Source organism: Marmota monax, unplaced genomic scaffold, assembly GCF_021218885.2.
Source record: "Marmota monax isolate L192 unplaced genomic scaffold, Marmota_monax_Labrador192_F-V1.1 WCK01_AAM20220418_F8-fsc00010, whole genome shotgun sequence".
In the NCBI taxonomy this organism is placed as follows: domain Eukaryota; kingdom Metazoa; phylum Chordata; class Mammalia; order Rodentia; family Sciuridae; genus Marmota; species Marmota monax.
The window spans coordinates 10,549,760-10,570,907 of record NW_026692321.1 but is presented as its reverse complement, the minus strand read 5'-3'; positions in this window follow the sequence as shown (position 1 = coordinate 10,570,907).

The window sequence follows — 21,148 nt, the reverse complement described above, 5'->3', positions numbered from 1 at the left end:
CTTCAGATAGCCTTGACTTCCAGGAATGAGACACCTGAAAATACTAGAGTTTGGAGCAAAAACTGCAACATGATTTGCCTGAGGTCACAATTTAGGAAAATTCCAGAGCTGGGATTTAAGTCTGCACCAATGTGACCTTGAATCCATAATGTTCTTAGCAAATGGCCTATCTCCATACTTATCTCCCCCAAAATTCTCCATTTGTTGATATTCTATGCAAGAAATGAATAGGAAATGATCTGGACCTTTGGCAATGGAAGACCCACAATATGTACAAGTCACACCTGCAGCTTTTGTTAGAATCATCTTCCTCTTAAGGGAAGAAGGTATTATTTAATGAAATCAGACAACCATGAGCCCAGCAATAGCTTTCTCTTTCTGAACGCCTTGGTGTGAGCTTTCAAGGCAGGGGGCTGAAGTTTCCTTCACAGGTAGGTGTTCTGGGACATCAGCTTCTCAGGCATATCAACTGCAATTACTGGAGTGAGAAGAAAACATTGAAATTAATAGACCTCCTAGTGATAGCCTCCCACCAAGACCCCACACTAGGCAAAGAATGACCGGCTCCTCGTATGCTGGGCAGAAAGGCATCATGTACACACTTTGTGAAATACCCAGGCTTGGCAAGTGTGAGCACTGCCACTCGATCTGGTGATGACAGGAGACTTGAGAAGGACAAACAGCTTCTTAGTATTGTCTTGACCCTTTCTAGAAACAGTGCATTTGCACTTTACTTATCTTCACAATGTGTTTGCAGCACTTGGTTGACTCAACTATGCAGCAATCTGAGTGCTCCACAAACAGGGAGGGATCCTCAGTAACATGTTGCTACGCAGCTGCAGACTCTAGGCAAGAATAGTGTTATTCACTTTCTCTCTCTCCTCTGCCTTCTCTCTCTCTCTCTCTCTCTCTCTCTCTCTCTCTCTCTCTCCAAACTCTTTGCATTTCTTTCACATGATTTTTTGGGGGCTTACAAATCCAAGGCACATACCTAATCTTGGCTGGTCAAACATCTAACAACTTTAGGGTCACATGATATTGATGATTACCTGGTATGACAGGCAAGGGGAGCAAGGTTTAAAGGCTCAGCCTGGGTTGGTCAAGCAGCAGGTGACAAGTCTGTCAGGGCTTCGAGTTCCACTGCACCCTCCTGTGAAAAAGAGTTGCACGAGGAACTTATTATCCTAAGGAAGCCTCTCTGCTCTCTAGCCCAGGAATTTCTCAAGCCTCACAAATGACTGAGCAGAGTTTGAGCCCTGGCAAGTAGCTCCCCAACAAATGTTGGACTACCATTGAGAATGAGGCACCTGGGTGATGGCAAAGTCCTGTTGTAATGCCTCAGCTCCAGAAAAATTGATCCAAAGGACTAGGCAACCATTGGTGCTTTCTTAAAATGTGAGATCAAAATCAGAGATGATTAACTCAGTGTTATGGTTTGGATGTGAGGTGTCCTCTAAAAGCTCATGTGTGAGAAAATGCAGGAATGCTTAGAGTGAGATGACTGGATGAATTAGTTCCCTAGCAGGGATTGAATGGTAATGGAAGGCAGGTAGTGTGTGGCTGGAGGAGGTGGGGATTGGTGGCATGTCTTTGGGGTATATATTTTGTATATAGCAAGTGGAGTCTGTCTGTCTGTCTGTCTGTCTCTCTCTCTCTCTCTCTCCCCCCCCCCCCTTGCTGGTGTGATGTCCTAAGCTGCTTCGCTACACTATACTCTTCCTCCACAATGTTCGGCCTCACCTTGAGCCCTGAAGAATGGAGCTGGCTGTCTAAGGACTGAGACCTCTGCAACTATGAGCCCACACGTAATTTTTTCCTCCTCTAAAATTGTTCATGTCAGGTTTTTTGGTCACAGCAGCAAAAAGAAAGCTGACAAAAACACTCAAATTATACCAAAATACCTGTAAGCCATTGTTCACCACCCAATTCCCTCAGGTTGAGTAGACTGTCAGGAGTGCTTTCTTGATAAAAACTTGTTTTGTACTTCAGAATCTCAATGACCTCATCTTCAATTGCAGAAAAATAGGACACTTCATTCCTACCACATATTTCTTACCAGTGCTTTAAAACTCATTCGTGGAAATAAGAGTAAACTCCTAATGTCAAATCCCTTGTTCTACCTTCCTTTTTCTTCTTTTTTTCTTTCTTCCCTTATTCCTTTCCTTCAGCAACCCAGTGACAGATTTATATGTTGTGTCAGATTTGCACAGGATACCAGGTCTTGGGAAGCAAAAATACCTATGGCATTTTTAAAAATCACTGTCCTTACTCATATTCTTTCTTCCATTGAACCGTGACCCCACAGTTCCACTGACAAGCTATCTGATGGTTCTTCAAAGGCCCTTCCCCGTCATCTGCCGGTAAAGGGGGATACTCAGTCTCGTGGAGAGGGTTTGGCGTTAGCGACATCTCCAAGGAATAGAAACGTGAGACTGGCAGGTCAGCAACAAGTAGGCAAAGGACTGTGTATGTTTTGAAAATAGAAGATGCATTTCCTCAATCAATTTATTGACTGACCAATAAAAGCCACTGTGTTAGTCAGCTTTTTTTTGTTGCTGTGACTGAAAGACCCAAGCAGAACAACTGGAGAGGAGGAAAGGTTTATTTAGGGGCTCACGGTTTCAGAAGTCTCAGTCCATAAGTTGCTGGCTCCGTTCCTCAGGGCTCAAGGTGAGGCAGGAAGTCATGGTGGGAGAGTGTGGCAAAGGGAACTAGCTCACATGATGATCAGGAAGCACAAAGAGAGACTCTACTCTCCAGATACAAAATATATACCCTATAGCCACTCTCCCAGTGAACCACTTCCCCAGCCACACACCCTCTGCCTCCAGTCACCACTCAGTTATCCCATGAGGGACAGAATCACTGATTCGGTTAAAGCTATAGCCCAATCATTCTCCTCAGAACCGCTTGCATTGTCTCACACGTGAGCTTTTGAGGACACCATATCTGAGCCATAACAGCCACCCTTAGTCCATTGACATCTTAGTGTGACTTTATAATGTTTAAATATAAGTCTGTTTGCAGAATCCTGAAAGAGTGTGTGTGTGTGTGTGTGTGTGTGTGTGTGAGAGAGAGAGAGAGAGAGAGAGAGAGAGAGAGAGAGAGAGAGAAAGACTGATTCTGCCTGGTATGAAGAACTTAGCTGTTTAGAGAAACCAGGTGTTCAATATCAGATATTGTCTGAGAAGGATGTTTATGTAGGAACACCTATATACCAAGTACCAAGAACAGAAAACTTGCAAAGTTGAGTGGGTTGATACAATGTGTGTGTGCATGTGTGCAGAGGTGGGGGAGATTTCTGTATCCCCTGCAATCAGAGTTCTGTTTCAAGTACCAGAAAGTGCTGTGAACACCCAAATGTATCTAAGTTAATTTTGATTCATAAAGCAGCTGACATTATGCAGAATCTCAGCATTTCTCTTCCAAGGAGAGCTCTTCATGGCTTCAGAGAGGGAGAAAAGAGGCAAGAGATGGTGCTAAGTGTGGAAAGCTTCCAGAACATCCTTAGACACTGCTTTATGATGTGTTTCCAGTATGAGTTTACTCTTAACATTGGACTTTCAAAGAAAAGATGAATCCCATATGTTGTTCTCTGGTTGTTTAGCATATGGACTTCCTTCACAAGCTGCCCAGGGTTTAGACAGACGAATCTTTCCATGTCTTAATTTATTCAATGATACAATAACTCTTTGAAGTAGGTATAATATTATTCCTATCTTACAGATGAGGAAACTGAGACACAGTTCAAACTAACTCTTCCACAGTCCCACAACTTCTGAAGAACCTCTGTATTGTTCTCCATAGCAGCTGTACAAATTTTCTTTCCTGCTCTTATTGTATAAGAGTTCCCATTTCTCCAATCCTTACCAGCATTTGCTATTTTGTGTTTTTTTTTATAATAGCCATCTGATGAGATGATATCTCCTTGTGCTTTTAATTTGCCTTTCCCTGACAGCTAATGACACTGAGTATTTTTTCATAATTTCAATTTCTTCATTTGAGATGTGTCTATTCATGCTTTGGGTACATTTTTAAATTGAATTATTTGCTTTTTGAATGTTTTAAGTTCCTTATACTCTGGATATTAGTTCTTCATCAGATGAATAGTTGGCAAATATTGTCGCCAATTCTGTAGGTTGTGTCTTCACTTTGCTGATCCTTTCCTTTGCTGTACAGAAGCTTTGTAGTGTAGACAATCCTATTATCTACTTTTGCTGTTGTTTCCTATGCTTTTGGGGTCTATCAAAAGATTCATGAATCTCAATTCTAAATATATATCCAAAGGAAATAGTATCAGCATATCAAAGAGACACCTGCCTGCCTGTGTTTATTGCTGCACCATTCACAATAGCTAAGATATGAAATTAACCTAAGTGCCCATCAATGGATGAGTGGATGAAGAAAATGTATATATCTACAATGGAATATTGTTCAGCTATAAAAGAAGATAGATATCCTTTAATTTACAACAAAATGGATGAAACTAGAGGACATTATGTTAAATGAAATTTCAGACACAAAAAGACAAATGCCTCAGATTTTTTTTTCTCACAGGAGGATATTTTGAAAAAATGAAATGAATGTAGAATAGTGGGGAAGGATAGGAGAAGGCTGGAGAACGAGTCCCAAAATTCAATTAAATAAAAGTGGTACATTCTAGTGTTCTGCAGCACAACAGGGAGACAATAGTTTACAATAACCTATTATGAATAACTGGGATAAGAAATCTCAAAACTCCAAATACAAAGTAATAATAAGATGGAAAATTACCCTGATTTGATCAGTACATATTGTGTACATGAACTGAACAATCAGCTGTACCTCATAAGTATGTACAAGTATCACACGTTCATCAAAAATTGTAAAGGAAATGGAAATGATAACTACCCTGGTTTGATCATTACATAAAGTAACTATGTACTGAACGATCACAATGTACCCTGAAAATTAGTACAACTAAAGCTTACAATCCCAGTTACTCAGGAGGCTGAAACAGGAAGATCATAAGTTTGAGGCCAGCCTGGGTAAATTAGCAAGAACTTGTCAATGAAAATGCGAAAAGGAACAGGGATGTGGCCTAGTGCTTGAGCACCCCAAGGTTTGATTTCCAGTACCCCCCAAAAGGGGGGGGGCAATTAAAATAATGACAAATAAAAATTCAAAAAGGACAGTCTCACAGCATCAAGCAATAAAACTGGGGATAGCTGTGGCATCAGAAGCATAGTCTGTGGCCTTAAGCACCACACTGCTCTTCCCTTTGTCCTGAATTAGGGCCCCCAGCTTGTGGATTGTGTTCTTCTCCAAACCTGCTTGCAGGGAGGTGGAAGGTAGCACATAATCATATGTCATTGCTGAACAAGAGCCAAGGTGGTTGGGCCCCACACTTGATATGGCTTTTAGATTTTTCTTTTCATTTTGATAATTAATAGTTACTTCCACTGGGCTGCTTTTCCACTGGATTTGTGTCTCTTTTACCAATCTTGGCCGATATAGACCACACCCTCATCTCCCTAATGGAATTACTAAACTAGGACTGAAATAAAAATGGTTTTGGGTAAAGTCAAAAAACATAACCAGGAGGTCTGGGGTTGGGGAGGGGTTGTGAACATTAATATAGAATGAAATATCATTAAGAACAAAAGTCATTTATTCTGCCTGGAATAAATATTGACCATTTTTAGGTGGTTGAATATCATTTATTATCATCAGTGCAGTCTCACATGCTGAGAACCAAAGAAGCATGGTAAATTCTCATCACTAGGAAGAGCCTCCCATGATGTGACTACCATGATAATAATGATTCTCATCACTGTGATTCCTACTTAGTCCTACAAAGGACTTGACTAAGTAGTATTTATCCAGAAGTGGAGGTTCATGAGACAATTTCCTCTCAGATAATGTAATTATGTGAAGAGAGGCCTCTTTGCTTGTTACTTTTTTCTTACATTTGATGCCAAAAAAAATTATTAACTAATTTTCTATTTTGAACATTGGCACGCAGCTGCTTCTATGGATATCTAGTCATATTTACTCATGGATGAACCATTTCAGAGTTGTTTGAAGTCACAGTTGTTAAAATTTTCTAACCCGTTGGTTTGGTGTGTGTTCCATCTTTAAATGGTCAAAGAAATGTGCTGTGTTAACATTGATATTGATGAAATAAACAATATTCCATGCTTTATATTATGGAAATTTAAGTATTTATCATGACCCCACAAAAGGACACTCTTGTGCTATCATTCATTAGATTTCAAAGTGACTCAAATAGAACCCAGCTCTAAAGTAGATGAAATAAATGAAGTGAGAAAAGAAGGATCAAGGAACGGAAAAATCAGAGTGTGTGTGTGTCTTCACACAAATACACTTTACTTCATTTATAGTACATTCACATTCATAAAATTCTGGGACATTTGAGATGTATATGAATGCTTTCTTTATTGTAAGAAACTATGGAGTTGCAGCACAGATAATGGGTAATAGTTGAACACTTAGCACAGGACCTGAAATCTAGAGACAGAGGTTTCAAATTGGAAATTTTTCCATATGGAAATATCTCTTCAAGGTCAGTTTCTTTTTGGGAATTGTAAAAACATCTTAAATATTTGTCCACGGGAGCTAGACAATAACAAGTTTTTCTAGCTTTGAATTTCAAGATAAGATCACACATGGAGGTGCATTTTGGAAAAGAAACAACTTCCTTCTACTAGGGTGCCTATTGTTTTGCACAATAGTGATGCATGAACATAATAGCAGAAAGCCCTCATTGCACAGAGATCTCAACACGCACTTGCACTTGGTCTGCATACTGCTGAGCCACCTCCATTTTGAGATTTTTAAAAAGTTTTCATGGCTGCTGCAGGTGGGGCTTGACCTTGGAAGAGATAAAATATTAGTTAGCCCCAGGGATCTGGCCAACTAGGATGAGGTTGGGATTTATGCATAAGACTTAATGTCATACTCCAAAAGGTTAACTGAAAATAGACAAAATAGTAAGAATAGAATACTAAATGTATGTTGATTTCACCCAGATAGCACATGCTACTTTTTAAGAAATTGGTTACTTCTTACTATATAGTATAATCAATGATATAATTCTACAAATTGCTCTCTAACTCTATCTAAATATATATATATATGTACTTGTCACTAAAACCAACTAGTTTCCTAGGATACATATATTGTCAGAATTAGGAGCAATGTTTGAGTTCATGGATTTAAAACTGCTCACTAACCAGAAAAAAAGCAGATGCATACCTCCATAATAACACAACATCCAATTTCTATTAATTCAACCTCTATGAAAGGCTTAATAAAGCATTTTCATATTATTAAAAGAGAAATGAGAAATTGAGTAAGGTGTTAGGAGATCTACCAAATCAGAGATGAAATTTGAATGCATCTGGAACATATCTCTATAATTACTCTTTTAAATCTGGTATCCAAGGGAACAAATATATATGAAAGCCCAGAACCGATCATTATGTCTTTGACATTGGTCTAGGACAGAACCCATATTCCCTGACACCATCACGTTGTCAGAGTCTAATGCTTGGGTCTCCTCTTCAAAGGTCAGGCTGAACTTAAAGGGGGAGGGCCTAGGGTTGTTGGTATTTGTCCTCATCTGAGTGCCCTTTCCAACCCATGTGAATTCACTGCTCTGCTGGCACGTTTTCCAGAGGGCAAAATATGCATTTCAGCCACCTGCTTTTTAAAGACCAGAAGAACAAACAATTATCCCAGGAATTCTGGATCACCATGGCTAAGTTAAACCTCAGTTGCAGATGAAATAAATGTAGAGGAGGCTCTCCCTGCAACTCCTCATCTCTGTCCTCACCTCACAGATATAGAAGCAAGCATTTGTCTTGCATGATGAGAGAGCTTGATGCTTCTACGAAACAGACCAAACTGAGTATTGGAGTCAAAAACCAGTTTGGTATGATTCCACCACTTATCAGCCGTGATCACAAGTAAAATTATTTTTAAAACAATTTTATTCATTTATTGGTATGTGGTGCTGAGACTCGAACCCAGTGCCTCACACGTGCTAGGCAAGTGCTCTACCACTGAGCCATAATCCCACCCACAAGTAAGATTCTTAATGTTGCAAAATCCCAGATTTCCACGGGGGCATTTTAAATATTGCATAGGTTTGTTGGGAGGAATAAGTAACTGGGCATAAAGCAACCGGCATTGTGCTACGTGTTTTCTTCTGAAGTAGAAAGGCTGCTTATTACTGGGAACCTAGGCATGTTCTTCAAAATAGGCTTTTCCTTGTAAACAATTTATCCAAGACAATGCTATCACTCAGTATAGTCATCCAAACACCTCAATTGGTGCAATAACAAGAGATTGGGTTGGCATGATTGGTGAATTTTATTTATAACTATCATCACGCCTGCCCTTTATGCGTTTTTACATTTTAACTAGCAGTCATAGGCATGTGTCTCTACAAATTCTCTTTATTAAGTGTCTCATATATTTCTAGCTAGAATGCATAATCATCAAATCTTTTGACTGCCAAAGAAACCCATCAGAACATACAGATATAATAAACTCATGTATACAGTCAGCCAGCTTGCAGTATGGTAAATAAATCTTACTGTGTTAGATTCTGAGCACATAAAAGCAAATTGGATCCCATTTTCCAGGGAAACATATCCTGGTGATGGAGCAGAAGAGGTAAACAGTATTTGCAACACAATGGCAATCACTGATACAGAGATTCAGTCCCACCAGGGAAGCACTCAGGAGTGATTCATTCTGTTCAGACACCTGGGGTCCCTGAAGGAGTCTGAAACTCTTTAAGGGCTTGGGGAATAGGAATAGTATGTGGAAGTCGAAGCATATGTGCTGGGTAGGTGAGATTAGCTCAGAAGGGTTTGTGGAGTAAATGTGGAGGAAGAGAGGAGTGCAACACCCTACAAAATAACCAACAAATAGGAACAAAAAAGAGAAAAAGTTAGGAGAGGAACCTAAAAAAGTGCAAGAGGAAGAAGTTGAATAATAAGAGAAGAGAAATCAGCTCATACAAAGCTTGAAGTTTTCACCTCCATTTGTCCCACAGAAGTTAATGGAGTATCTGACACCCGCTGTTTGGTGTTAGAAATGTAGAAGCTAATGACATGACGTGTGCATGATCACAGAGATGCATGCCAGTGACATCCCACCTTGTGTTCCTTGAACAGATTGTCACTGGGGTTCAAGGAGAACTTTGTCAGACATCTCTAACTTAGGAAAAAACCTTGATTGTAGCTTTTAACTTTTTCACAGGGGAGAAGAGACGATATAGGAAAGGTCGGGGCCAATGATTCCAAAGTGTTGTTGTAAACTAGAAAGTGTCCATTAGCAACAAGATGACACAGGAAGTGGAGGTGAGCTTCAGAGCTGGCAGGAAGATAACTTGAACATCCAGGTGAGGACACAGACCAACTGTGCCTCTTACAGAAACATGCATGGGTCTTGTATTAATCAGAGCTCTTCAGAGAAACAGATGCAATAGAGATGTGTGTTGGAGTGGAGGGAGGGAAAGAGATTTTAAGGAATTTGCTCACATGATTTTGGGCTGGCAAGGCAGAAGATTGCAGGGCAGCCCAGTGGACTTGGGACCTAGGGAAGAGGTGGTTTTGCAGCTCAAGTCTGAAAGTAATCTGAAGAAAGAATTGCTTCCTCTTTATGGGAACCCAGTCTCAACTCTTAAAGACCTTCAGTTGATTAGATGAAGTATAATCCTCCCACCATCTGCTTGACTCGAAAGTCTATAGATTTAAAAGATAGTCATATTCTAAGGAACACCTTACAGCAATGTCTAGACAGGTGTTTGATCACACAACGGGCACCACAGCCTCGCTAAGTTGATATGGAAAATTAACCATCATGATCATCTGTGAAGCTTTAGTCTTGGGGAGTTCTTGTGAAGAGCAAGGAATATATATATATATATATATATATATATATATATATATATATATATATATATATATATATATATATATAAACTATAATCCCATTTTAAGCCAAGAGACTATAGGTTGCTGGTGCAGTTAGTGCTGACAATCAGCACTTCAATACTGTTTAGACATTCATTTATTCATTCATTATTTGGGGCAATATTTATTGAGAACATCCTGTTTGTCAGGTTCTATCATTAGAAAGAAACAACTAAGCAAAGGATTTTCCCCAAGAATCTTAAAATTATAAGTCAATATTAATGCAAATGTGGCATAAACCCCACTATCATGTATAATTATAATGTGTCAGTAAATTTTATTTAATTTACTTAAAACCAAGATGTCAATATTAAATCTAAATGATCCTTACAGATAATCTAATCCAACATCTTCATTTTAGAGAAATGGGAAGGCTGTGTTCCTGATGGCACAGGATATAAATCCCAGAAATGCATCAAATTTCACAAAGTCTAAGTCCCACTCAGTTTTTTCTCTCTGAAGAAATTGCAACATCGTCCATACTTCTGGGCTTAACTTTATTTGCTAATCATGATGAGGGCTTCTTGAGAAGCACTAGCTATGCACTAAAGAATATCTTGCTGAACAAAGCTTCTAAACCCTAAGGCTGTATTGAACAATTAAATGAGTCATGCCCAAATATTAAGAAGCATGGTAGTATATAAAATTATCCAGAAAAACCATGAGACCCTCTCGTGTGCTTCAAGGCAGGTTACTGCAGAGTAGATTTTAAATACAAAAACAACATATGAATTTTTACTTGTATTGTCTCACCGAGAAGTGAAACAGAGAAGAGGACAATGGAGAGAATAGATGGTCAACTGCAGAATATTGTCTGAGAATAAAGTGGAGCTAAGAGAAGAGGGTCTCCCATGGCAGGAGGGGATCCTATTTTGTAAGTCTCACTGGTTGGTTCAAACACTTGTTTTACATTCCTAACCCATGAACCAGTCGCCTCAGACTTTTGAAAACATCTACCCTGACTGCATCCATGAATAGCTAAAAGGTATTAAAATAGAAGCAAAAAGGACATTCATAACCAGCCCTCCATCTAGCATTCAGCTTCTGAGAAATAAGAAACTTACTAAAGCTAAATCGAAATGCCTGGCGCTGTCTCTCTAATTCTCCTTCTGTTTCTTGTTTATGACTTTTAAGAATGTTTTATTCATCTTTGAACAAAGCAAGAAGAGTTATTTTTTTTCTTTAGAAAATTTCCCAGGTGTGAAAACACCTGCTAAAACACCTGCATGTTCTTCCAGCAAGGTGAACAGGGGATTGTGAGGGGAAATGGCCCCACCTAGAAGGCAGTACTTTTGCTAATCAGTCTTTATGAAGTTCCTTGAAGAAGAGTAGCTTCAAATACAGTGGGATGATGTAAGTAGAAAGACAAGGCTCCATTCTTATCTTTACTAGGATTACCTTTGCAAGTAGATATTGCCCAATAGAGTCCTTTGTGAATTACTACATAAATGAGACACTGATAATTCTAGTGCAGCATTGTCTTACAATCTTTGGCTATGTATTAAAGAATATTTTGCTGAACAAAGTTTCTAAACCCTAAGCGCAAACTTCATCTCTCTGTGTTCACAACCCTCTCTCAATTTCAGCCACTCTCTAGGTCACGTCAACTAAAGAGATTATCAGTAGAGATACCAGCTTGCCTCTGTGGCCTTCTTCTCTGAGCAATATTTGACAAACTTTGGGAAACCTATTAGTGTCTGTAACAGTCACCTTGGTATCTTGGCCCCTGCTGTGATTCCCACATGCAGCCTCAGTAAATCAAGTTGCACTTTAAAAAGTGACAATTGCACTGATCCCTGAAAAACAGGTATAAATTAGACACAAGGAAATGGAGCATTTCAAGGGGAAAATGTACTATGATAATGCACCCCTCCCTCAATTCTAGTTCAATGACTGGAAACATCTCATTATTACACAGATAATAAGTGAAGATAGGTATCATTAGCTTGATTAGGAGATTTAAGTTGCTCTTGGGTATTATTAGACTTGATGAATTGTTTTTAAAAAAGAGTTGGAGTCCTAAGATGTAAAATACAATGCCCAAATGCCTGCCACTGGTGGTCATATATCCTTCACCCAGGGAAGCTGAGCAGAAAGGTTAAGATGCACAGGAAACCCTTTTGTAGAAATTTGGAAAGAGGCAGATAGATGCTCTCTTCCATCAGTCAGTGAAACCATCTCAGTAGAAATCAAAATGGTATTTTATCCATTGGAGAGCGAATTTCTTTCTTTCTGTTGGTAATTGCATCGTTTATCCTCAACGCCTCCAAGCCTACACACAACACACACACACACACACACACACACACACACACACTCAGACAATATGCTTTGGTGAGAATTTTACTTAGTCCTGAAGCCTCAAATGATGAAATAAGAAGAGATGAGTGTGGTGCCGGGAACAGGGCTAAGGTATAATGACAAATCATCTGAAGATTGTTTCAGGTGTTTGTGGCTGGTTCATTTCACTCTGTGCAAGTTCCAAGCTGAGAAGCTCTTTTCCTGGAGATTGAGGATGTTTACTTGTTTCTGCCCCCTGTGTGTGCACGAGAGTGTATGCACAGGTGCTCAGTTTTCATTTGCATGATATGTTTCTTGTGGGAAAACAGTCATTTTCTTAAATACTCAACATGCAGTGCAATTGTCAATAGAAAATGGAGAATAAGGTCATTTGTGCCCAAATCCCTGAACTCTTTAGTCTCTTTTTACTAATGTTTATGGACTTCTTAAATATGTGAATTTATCTCAAAATTTTTGCCCATGAAATTCAGTACAGCATTTTTTTGACTCAAGCCTCTTCGGCCTTAGTTCCCATTTTGGAAGTCTACTAAAGCTCCTGTGTCATCCAATTCACTTATTCCTCAGACAGGGTCTTCCCATGGTGCCACGTCCCTTTTCTCAGCTTCATTGGGTGGCAAGTCACATTGCATCACCAATAACAGAAATGGATTCAAATAACAGAGGGGATTCTTTGAACTTCAATGCTAGATTCCTGTCCAGAATTATCCAGAAAGGGCTCAAACCATAAAAGCACCTAGTTGGATTCCGCCTATCATTAAAATAAAAAGAACAAGAGTATGATTGAACCCCAGAGTAAAGTTTCATATAAACTAACCTGCCTCAGAGTATAAAGATCCTGGTTATTTGGCTCACACCCAGATATTTGATGTGTACCTTGTACACTTGGGGTCAGTGGAGGGGAGCATCCTACCTTCTGAATGAATCACCTGTTTTGGCACATGGCTCCTTTTTAAAGCAATAGGGAGTATACAGATCACAAGAATGGTAGTGTGAACAAAGGGATTTTCAGCTCCTTGTTTTTAAAGCATCTGTGTTTCAGAAAGCCTTTGGAAACCCAATTCATATTAAAAAGAAGAATTTTGCCCAGGGAGAATGTCAAAATTTGCCTGTAGACAGGCTTTCTTTCTCTTTCTCCCTTTGTCCCTCCTCCTCCTCTTCCTCCTCCTCCTTCCCTTCCTCCTTCTCCTCCTGCAATTTGCCAACCTCTTTTCTTCCCTTCCTTTTCTCTCTCTTCCCCTCTTCCTATAACTGTAGAGTAGAAAATGTCAGAGAGAAAACCCTAATGAAAATCCTCTTCACTTTCCCAGAGATGAGAAGATTTCTGTAAATTATTTATATACTTTGGCAAACAGACCCAATAGACTGAATACAGTTGATGGTTGCTGTTGGTTGAAGAGAGCTGACAGGGAGGAGTGGAGACGGCCGTTCCTGGGACACGGCAGTGACAAGGAGGAAGTACGTATGCAGTGATCTCTCCTGGAGTCAATTAAACGAGCAACGTGGGGAAAAAACAAAGTGTTTCCAGCCTTGGTGAACTAATGAGTGACATAAGATTTGTTTTAGTCAACTTTTGAATTGCGGTGACCAAGATACCTGAAAAGAACAAGGTAGAGAAAGAAAAATTTATTTGAGGCTTATGGTTTCAGAAGTCGCAGTCCACAGATGGCTGACTCCATTGCTCTGGGCCCTGGGAAAGGCAGAACATCATGGCGGAAGGGCCCAGTGGTGGAAAGCTCTGAGCTCCTAACAGGGATAGGAAGCTGACGGGGGTGGGCGATAATCATAGGGAAGATGCATCCTTCCGGGGCACATTCCCAGTGGCCCACCTCCTCCAGCCATGCCCCATCTGCCTCCAGTTCCTACTTGTCCATTTAAACCAGGATGAACTAATTAGGTTACAGCTCTCATCATCTAATCACATCACCTCTGAATATTCCTGCATTAATATTAATAGGAGTTTGGGGAGAACATCTAATATCCAAACCAAAACAAGGTAAAACTTTGTCTTCCAATTAAAACTTCTGATTTAGCTCTACTTATATTTTTAGCATTCCTTAGAGTGTTGGCAGAAGGGGTATTTGGGGATGCCATCCTGTCAACAGGAAATTAAATATCATCTTGTAGGCTTATTGGAAATTTTACCAAGAGATTCTATACTTTCATTAAACAGAGCCACCATTTGGCACTTATACCTCACTATATGAGCCAGAAAAACTCAAGTAGAGGAAGCAGACTTTCTTCAAGGGCAAGAGCATGGATTGTACTCACACCATAGAAATAAAAATATTTGATTCAGACAGAAAACAGTTCACTCTTGAATTTAAAATTATAATTCAACTGCTCCTCTTGCAATGAATAATGCCTCAAATCTAGTGTGTGTGAGCATATGGTATCGTCTCTCACACAAATTTTCAGTCTCTCGCGGTCTGTGAGAATTAATAACAATGAAGAAATATCAACTTCTTGGGGTTTTTAATGGTTTGCATGATTCTTTCACGTATATTATTACATCAGACTTTCAAAACAACTCTGTGTGGTAGGCGATTCAGGGAATGTAATTCTGCTTCTTTTTAGAGGAGTGGAAGCTGAGGTCCAGGTGGGTACATGGTGGGCCGAGTGGCACATCACAGGTTGGTGGGGTGAAGCCAGAAAACAGATCCAGAAAACAAATCCAGATTGCAGCCGTCCGTTCTGTGCTCAAATCATCCCACAGTGGTGTTATGACACGGCTCTCTTGTTCAGCCTCTCTTGACAGTACATTTAAAATTCTTTAAACCACAAAGACCATATGTGCTTATCTTCAGAGATGACAGGGGACTGGAGCGATGCAAAGGAGTCCAGCCAGACTTCAGGAATGGAAGCAGTGGGGGCAGCTAAGAAGAGAAAGCACGCTTAGGCTAACTAGACAGGGAGCAAGAAGAGCAAGAAAGGAGCTGGGGCTGCCTGAGCTGAGGTCGCTGAATCATCTGCCACATTTAATTAAAAGACAGGAAGGAGTGTTTGAGTATTCGTGCTTTTCCAGACTGGCTAACCAGTGGGATCCTTAAGCAGGCACCCAGGTCTCCTGCCCAATACCATGCCATCTGCCCATCCATTCACCAGTCTCCTTTATCTTGTACAGATTCAAGGCTGCCTCTGCCCTAGAAGTGTCCACTGTTGTTACACAGCACCAGATTCCTTCCAAGCATGGGATGTGCGTTCATGGCCCATGTCTTTGTTCTCGAAGTTCTTGCATTAGTAGGCTGAGGCAGTTGGGGTGCGGAAGTCACAACCTGTGGATGCTTTCAGGTTCTCCTCCTTTCTTCTCTAAACTACCAACAGGACAACTCATGGTCCGCAGAGGGCTAACCCACTAAAATAAGAAGTAGCCATTGTATTTAACAATATATACTGAGGGATCACTAAGCTCCAGTACTGTTGAGAGAACATCGAATGCATTTGCTCATTTAATCTTCACAACAGAGTGAGTTACTATGACAAGTGTAGTTACTATGATCCCCACGTGTAAATGGATGAACTGAAGCCCACAGAAGGTCACTTGCCCAAGGTTATAAGCTAAACTTGGGGAACTTAGGACTCCCAAACCAGGCAGTCTGATCCAAAAAAAATGGCAGATGTATAAACTCATCCTCAGGTATAATCAGAGAACTTAGTCCAAGAGTCTCCACTCCTCTGAGGCAGGAGAATTTCCCAAACTAGTGTAGCTAGATTTCTTAAATGGCAAGACAAAGTTTTTGATGAAATTTGCATTTCAGGTAAACAACAAATACTTCTTAGACTATATGCCATGCAATATTTGATATAGAGTTATCCTTAAAAAAGTGCCTTTTCTCTGAAACTCAAATATGACTTAGCATCCTGTCTTTGGTCTGGCAGCCCTCACTTTAGCCCACCATTACCCCCCTGGTTCATGATCCTGATTCTTCTCATGTAGATATTCCTGGAGTCAGGCAGACTGAGCACAATTTCTACAGTCAGATCATCTCCGTGGGAAGTTGATCAGCTAAGATGGGGAAGGCCAAACACATGGAACTCTCATTGGGTCTTCCTTGGCCTTCATAGTGAAAGCCTGTGAGCTTCCAAAGCCTCCCTTTCTCCCTCCCCATGTAAGTTCCTGAGAGACGTCATGTCTTCACTGTTGGGCAAGGAAATACACAAGGTGCCTTGGAAAAAATTGCCCCAGATCATTTTTTCCATAAAACAAGATTTACCCCTAACTAGAGCCTCAGTGTGTTGAGCCTCTTTTTCCTACTAAGGGGCTAGCAATATCCCTACTCATCCTTTCCTTCACGGGTTGGTGTCAACTAGTAGACCCAAAGATGTGGACGCCTTGGTCCTATCCTTTCAGGGATAGGCCTCTTTCAAAACCAACTTCTTGCCACATGTATAATTTTCCAGCAAATAGGCCACTTCATGTCTTGCCCTTCCAAGCAGATGGGTGAGTTCTGAACTCATTTTTCCTTGAAGGGAAAATTCTTGTGACCCTTCCTAACAATAAGCTCCATTTGTTGAGAGGAAACAAAGACTTAGGGCACTCCCACATTTCAGTAATAATTCAACTTACCAAAAGTAGGGTTTTTTTGCCCTGCATACTTAGCCCCACACCACCCAAGTTTCCTTCACTGGGACATGTACAGTGAGCTACCAAGATCTCTCAGGAAGAAGGTAGCAGGGAAAGAATCACAAGGCCCTGACTGTGTGGCAGTACTGGGCTGATGCTGAATTCTAGACAGGTGATGGGAATTAGGGAAAAAATATTCTCAAATATGTTCCTTGTGACAGGTTGGTTTCTGACCTGCCACACTCTGCAGTGACTTTTGCTGTGGTAAGGAAGCAGATTAAAAACCAGGCATAGCCAAAGCTCTTAGAATAATGCATGGTCCCTGATCTGGATCAGTGGAGGTGCCAACAGATTCACGTATTTAAAAACTTCATTCTGGAACAATTTCTTTCTTTTCATAGGAAAAGAGGGCAATGAAAATTCAGAAGTGGAAGATTAGTTTTCTGTCACATCTAAAACATTTCCAAGTTGGCTAATTAAATTATACCTTCCAACAGAGAATGCAAACACAATTTCAGGTTCTAATCTCTCAGTAATCAAGCGTTCTATTATTAATGTCCTCTTCCTTTTTCTGGGCTTAATTGCTCATTGTACTACATGTGGCATTGATTAGCAGTAGGAAGTACGTGTTCTGTTTTGTTAGCTTGTGAGAAAAGTGGCTATAAAAAGGCACTGAATCAGAAAGCAAGCTGTATCCAGCTGTGCTGCGGTGTGTGGAGGTTTATTTGTGAAGAGGCAAAGCCAGCCAGCTTATTTAGTTTGAAATAACAGAATAAAGTCTCAGATCTGCCTGTGAAGCCGCCATTCTTGATCAAACACCCCCAAGATCTACAGGGAGCTTTTCACATCAATGATTTGTGCAGAACTTTACAGTTTAAGCACATTTTTCCAAGTATCGGTTTAGTTATTGTGGTTAGTTAATAATCAATTTATTAATGTTCATAAATCTGTGAGTTAAACACTTTTATCCAGATTTTACACACAGAAAGTCTAAAGTTCAGCAAGGTTGAGTGATTTGCAGCAGGCTACATAGCTAGTGGGACAAAGGTAGTATCTCAGCATAGACATTGCAACTTCAGACCCTGTGCTCCTGACATCAGAGATTATATGCTCTCCCAGCAACAATGAGCAACTCAACGCAATTCCCAAATACTTATTAGGCAAATGCAATTCCCAAATACTTATTAGGCAATTGCCATGTTTCATAAACCAAACAAGGCTCTATGAGAGAATTTTTTAAAATACTGGTAGATGTGGTCTTTGATAGCAAGGCTGTATTGATGTGCCATATTACAGATGAAAGATGTTAAAGAATCCAGGAGAGGCGCTCAGGAAGGACCAAACTTCTGCGAGATAGGGGCATCTCATGGGCCTTTGAAAAATAAAATGCATTTTATTACTCAGAGGAGGAAGGGATAGGATCCAAAGAGTGACCAATGGAGACAAGCTTGGTGGTAGGAAAGATCTTACGTTGGAGAAAATGTGAGTTAACACAATGTATAATATTGTGGTAGACAAAGACTAAAATGCCAATTGGTTTCAAGTGAAGGAATTTGCCATTTTTCTGTAACAAAATCCTTAAGTAGTTTTCCAGAAATAACAGTATCACAAGTCGTTTTCAAATTAACATTTTTTTCCTACATAGAAGAAGAAGAGAGCTTTTAAAGTGTCAGCTTCTATGACTTGTAACCAGAGGCATGAATTTGAGTTTAGACAAAACCCCTCTCCCAGGAATGTGTACTGTATGCAGAGACCCAACATCAAGAGGAACCCCTTTGCTACTAGGACCTGGGGATTCCCATCTGGGTGGAATTTATTTTGATCTGTATTTCCATGATCAAAGTCAACTTTGGGGAAGGCAGAGTTAATTAATCCATGTGGTATCTGGCTGCAGAACAACTTCTCAGTGCCTCCTGAGTTTGAACTGGAAGAAGGAAGACATGAAGACCAAGGAAATCTTCTCTCTCCAGATGTCCTATCAATTGCGGCTCTGTTTGTATAGATACTACAGGACAGATTTGCCCTCCTGGGCCCCCGCACTGCTCTTCTTTTTAGTTACTATCCTGAACACTCCATTTTTATGATTTGGGCTAGTTGGTCAAGGTGATAGATAACAACATCTTTTTCCAACTTTCTTTCTCAAACCCTGTTCTGGTTCTCACTGCCTCTCCAGGTACTGGTGAAATCTGTAGCTTTGGTCTGCATATTGCTAGTCCAACAATCAGGAAACCAGAAGGGGATGAAAATCTAGAGATTGAGATCCCCCAGGCACTATAATCTTTCCTCCGGGTCCCTACTGCCAGTCTCCTAATGCCAATAGAATAGGCTCCATCATTTCTGGCTTTGGAAGATGGCTCCAATTATGAATTGAATGTTTATTTAACCTAGGTATCTAGCACTCTCCTACGTGTTGTAGAATATCATAAATAATGAAAGATAGCAAAAAATAGCAGTTAAATGTATAGACTGTGGATCCAGACTGTGCTTAACTTGTAAATTTTCATTTCCTATTTGATTTTTTTTTTCTTTTTGGTGGTGCTAGGGGTTGAAGAGGAAACTTGCTAAGCATGAGCTCTCCCACTGAGCTACGCTTGCAGTGCCTGAGAGATTTTGGACAGGGTATTTCACATTCCTGTACCTCAATTTCTTCATCCATAATCAGGACCTTTTTCTTATGACTATTAAATAAATTAATACATATATGTGACTAAAAATAGCTTTTGGCACAAAATAAAGGCTTCATACACTTAGGTGCTTTATTATTATTATTAGCTTACAGCATCCATCTTTTCATAGGGTACTTGGTGATGAATACCAAGAAGTGGAATACAAGATAGACTGTAGCTGATGTTAATTGTAGATTTAGGAAATGAATCAGTATGAAAATTTAAAAAGTTTGATAAAGGAATACAGGAAAGAGTTTGCAAAAGAATATTTAAATAATGTTCAATGAATCTGTGTTGTAAGTCCTTTAATTTAAAGGCCCTGAGGATTCCTTGTCCCTGAGGTCAGGGTGTCTGACAGAATTTATCCCATGGATAATCAAAGTTTTTAGCTCATCTGGCATTAAAATCTTTGAGGCTCTGTTACTGTAGGTATCAGAGAGCTACTGAAATCAATAATTCCTATTATAGATGAAAGAATATTTTGATTATTTCTACCATACCTGTGTTCTTATAATGAAAACATACCTTAAACAGACCAGCATCATTTTTGTTTACTTTCTGAGAGATGATATAGTTTCATCTACTGTTTAATAAAGAAGATGAATATATCCTTTTTGTCATGCTTTTTAAAAGTCTCCCAAATAAATGTGCCAGCATAGCAGTATAAGGTTTCATTCAAATATACTATGTCTTCCAAATTCAATCATGATAGAAACTCAAAATTCAAATTTCACTGATCTAGCTTTCACTAAAATATCATCATCCCCCTCAATCCAAGGTAATCCTACAGTAAGCCCTCAGTCACTGATCTGTCTTCCTCTCAATTCATCCTGCAAGCGTCTGAGTTTAGACCTCCATTATGTCTCATCTGAATTATGATACGAATTTCCTAAGCAAGCATTCAGTCCATTTTTCGTACTACTGTAGCTTTACAGTATGGCTATCTACTTAAGCCAAAGTTCCCTATGAAGAATGTGCAGAGAGCTGGACACAGCATACCACATCTTTCCACTCCTCCTCCAACTAATTTACCAACTAAATTTCCTACTGTGGGGACCACACATCCTGTGCTTTAATAGTACTTACATTTGTGCCTTTTCCAAGCATAGCATGCGTTTCAATCTATTTTCCATGTGTAGAATATATCTCCTAAGTCTGCCTGGTGAGCAGTTCTTCATCTTTTAATAGCCACATCAAATGCCATTTCATGGATGGCAACTTTTTGAGATGCCCTGGAGCACATGCTCGCTGTTTGACTGCCCCTTTGCACTAAGGATGTGTGGGGTTTAGGTGTGTGCCCTTTTGCTATGGTGAACAAGGACGATTGCACTTCATATGTTCATTCATCATCTATGTTGTTATTTTTGTAAGCTGTCTATACGGTCACTTGTCTACTTTTCTATTCTATTGTTGGCCCTTATTAATTTGTAAGAGCTGTTTAAAAATCAAGAAAATCAATCTATTTAGTAAATTTTAAGGAAATATTTTTCAGAGGGCAATCTGCCTTTTTTCTTGATTTTACAAAATTCTTGTATATGTTTTTTCAGGCTGTGGAGTATGTCTATCAACACTAAAGTGCCTGTTGAACGGGTTTATTTGTTTAGCACTTTTCCTGAGTTGCTGCATAATGA